The sequence below is a fragment of the Palaemon carinicauda genome, chromosome 14 (assembly GCF_036898095.1).
Source record: "Palaemon carinicauda isolate YSFRI2023 chromosome 14, ASM3689809v2, whole genome shotgun sequence".
In the NCBI taxonomy this organism is placed as follows: domain Eukaryota; kingdom Metazoa; phylum Arthropoda; class Malacostraca; order Decapoda; family Palaemonidae; genus Palaemon; species Palaemon carinicauda.
The window spans coordinates 88,855,188-88,858,549 of NC_090738.1; positions in this window are offsets into that span (position 1 = coordinate 88,855,188).

The window sequence follows — 3,362 nt, forward strand, 5'->3', positions numbered from 1 at the left end:
TCTCTTAACGACCTCGGGATCAGAGCCCCAGGCGGAATCGCCCAAAGACTATAATATCAGACCGGCGGGGATTTGAACCCTCGTCCAGGATATCTGTATGCTAGTGACCATACCACTCATCGCCCAAAGACTATAATATCAGACCGGCGGGGATTTGAACCCTCGTCCAGGATATCTGTATGCTAGTGACCATACCACTCAACCACTGGCTCTGATCCCGAGGTCGTTAAGAGAATCCATCCTTTAATGTATTAATATATATGACTTATTTGAAATATATATATATATATATATATATATATATATATATATATATATATATATATATATATATATATATATATATATATGGCATTGGAGTCATCAAGGGAGGACGTCTTCCCAACCCAGGGATGTGCAGGATATCCTACATGCTTTATCCTCTAGATCTTTTCGATGTGCTTCTGCAAATGCATTGTAATTCAATCCTAGGGGAATGGTGGCCAATGTGTCTTTTCACAGGATATCGGTAACGAGATTCATTTGCCCCAGGACGTGATGAAGAGTGTAACTGTCGTTGTTGACGGGCGGAAAAGGCTTTGGACTATCGAGTGAAGGGGAGGACCAGAGGCATGTGGCCCGTTATAATGACGAAGGGCGTAACTCCCAAGAAGTGGCGGAAGTGACAGACATCAAAATGCCCACCCACCAATTCGTGGTCGAAGGTAGAGTAGCGGGATACGGCCTTGGATAGTTTTCTAATGAAGAAGGCCAATGGGTGGAGTGAGCCTTTGACTACATGCTCGAGTACTGCACCAATAGCGATGTCTCTGTCATTGGTAGATAGAGGGAAAATACATGTGGCGCAGGAATAGTTAGTGCAGTAGCGGTTGAAAAGGTGTTTTTTGCTTTGCAGAAGGCTGCTTCTTGAAGGTGACGCCACTTCAGGTATTTTGGCTCTCTCTTGAGGGAGACATAGATGAAATCATGAGTGGTGGTGAAGACTGGAAGAAAACGGTGTTAATAGTTAGTCTTGCAGGGGAGGGGTCGGGGAAGCTCTGAACGGTTGCTACCTTCTGAGGGGTGGGGGGCCCTAACTCCATTTGGAGTGATGTGGTTCCATAAGAACGATACTTCATTGGCGCCAAAGGTACACTTGTCATACCGGACAACAAGGCCATTATGTTGTAGGCGATTAAACATGATGCATAGTTGTCGGAGATTTTTTCTTTGGAATAAGAGAACATAGGTATGACATCCATGTAACATATAAAGAAAGGGATGTCCCCTATGATGCCATCCATGAGACAATGAAACGTTTCCCTAGCATTTCGAGTGGCACAACAGGAGTATTTGAAGGTGATAGCATTCTTTGAAATGTCTTCTGGGTTCATGGGGAGCTGATAATACCCCTTCAGGAGATCAAGCGTGGAGAAAACCTTGGCTTTGAGCAGGTACAAAGTCACGTGGGTGATGTTTGGGGGGGCTATCTGCCTGTCTGCCTGTCTAGGCGCCTGTAATCCACACAAGGATGCATAGAGGCATCTTTCTTCAGGATGATATGTAAGGGTGACGACCTTTGGCTTAAGGGTTTTTGGCAAAGGCCCGTTTCTTCCATTGCAGCGAACATCTGTCTTAAGGCTGCCAAAAAGTCCGGGGCTAGATTCCTGAATCTAATGAACACTGGGTTCCTCGTTTTCTTGATATGGAGATAAGTATTGTGTTTGGTGGGAACCTTGGCCGTTTAATAAAGTGCTGGACGAAAAATGAGGAGGTGAATATTGGTAATTATGATTTTCAGAAGAGATCGCAACGACACAATTAATGAGAGTTGATCATTAACAACAGAGGAGAAATGACCGGGAAGGAAAAACACATTCTCTTAATATCTGTTTCCTGTTATTACTCGCTTCGATGACGATATTAAGGGGTCTCTCTCTCTCTCTCTCTCTCTCTCTCTCTCTCTCTCTCTCTCTCTCTCTCTCTCTCTCTCTCTCTCTAACCCAACTCTTTTTAAAGAATGGCACATCTCTCTCACCAAGGTCAATGACTTGGACACCAATTTTCAGAAAATTTTGTTTCTGTAATGTCTATATTTTCCCTTCACATGAGTCATCAATATTTTTATCAATTCTATAAAGAAACCTCTTAGCTATTTGACACTAGAAATGTTATTTGTTGAATTTAGCTGTTCGTTGTGTATTTGCTATAGAATATATATTGGTACTTCAATAAAAGATCAAACATATTCTTTTGAAATATGATTAGTAATTATAGCTAGGTAACTGGGACTAACTTCATTTTCAAAATAAAAAGAGCATATTTTTTTTTATTTACGCTTTTTTTTCATTCCCATCATTTCATTATTTCCTTCCTTTTCCTGGTATACCTTTTTTAATTGATATTCCTTATTTATCCTGTCCTTTTTATTTTGTAATTCAAACAAAATTAATCTCTTCTCTTTTACTATGATCAACACTATCCCCTACTTTTCAGTGTTAATCTCTAATCCACCAATCTTATTTCTTCACAATTATTTATTTTCTACTATCTCCCGTTCTTTAGCGAGTAGAGAAAGGGAAATCCAAAGAAAAATGAACTCGAGAAAGAACTTCTCAGGCACCCAATAATGAAGCAAAATTATTCCTCGACTTGCATCTGGCATCGTGTGATTTTGGAAAAGATAAGATTTCATCATTTAATAAACTTCAAAAGCACCTTGCTTTGGAGTCGTAATGAAATTCTTTTCTCAAATCCACAAAAAGAAAAAGTTAATTGATTTCCATTAAGATTATTAGGTTTTTCTTAGTAATCTTATAATATTGTTCTCTTAGATGCAACAAATATTTCTAAGATGTAATGGTTGATTTTTTGGATGGTATGCAATTATGACCAAAAAATAGGAGGTTCCTGATACACTGCCTAAAAACATACATATATCATTATCTATCAGTCCATTTACTTGTCTATCTATTTAATTATCAATATATCATTTTATGTTTGTATCCATATATTTATATGTATATATATATATATATATATATATATATATATATATATATATATATATATATATACATCCACACACACCCACATATATATATATATATATATATATATATATATATATATATATATATATATATATATATATATATATATATATGTATGTGTGTGTGTGTGTGTATACACACACACACACACACACACACATATATATATATATATATATATACATTTATATATATAATGAATATATATATATATATATATATATATATATATATATATATATATATATATATATATATATATATATATATATATATATATATATATATACGCACAATAACAACAAATGCATACGTTTCTAGTCGACTACA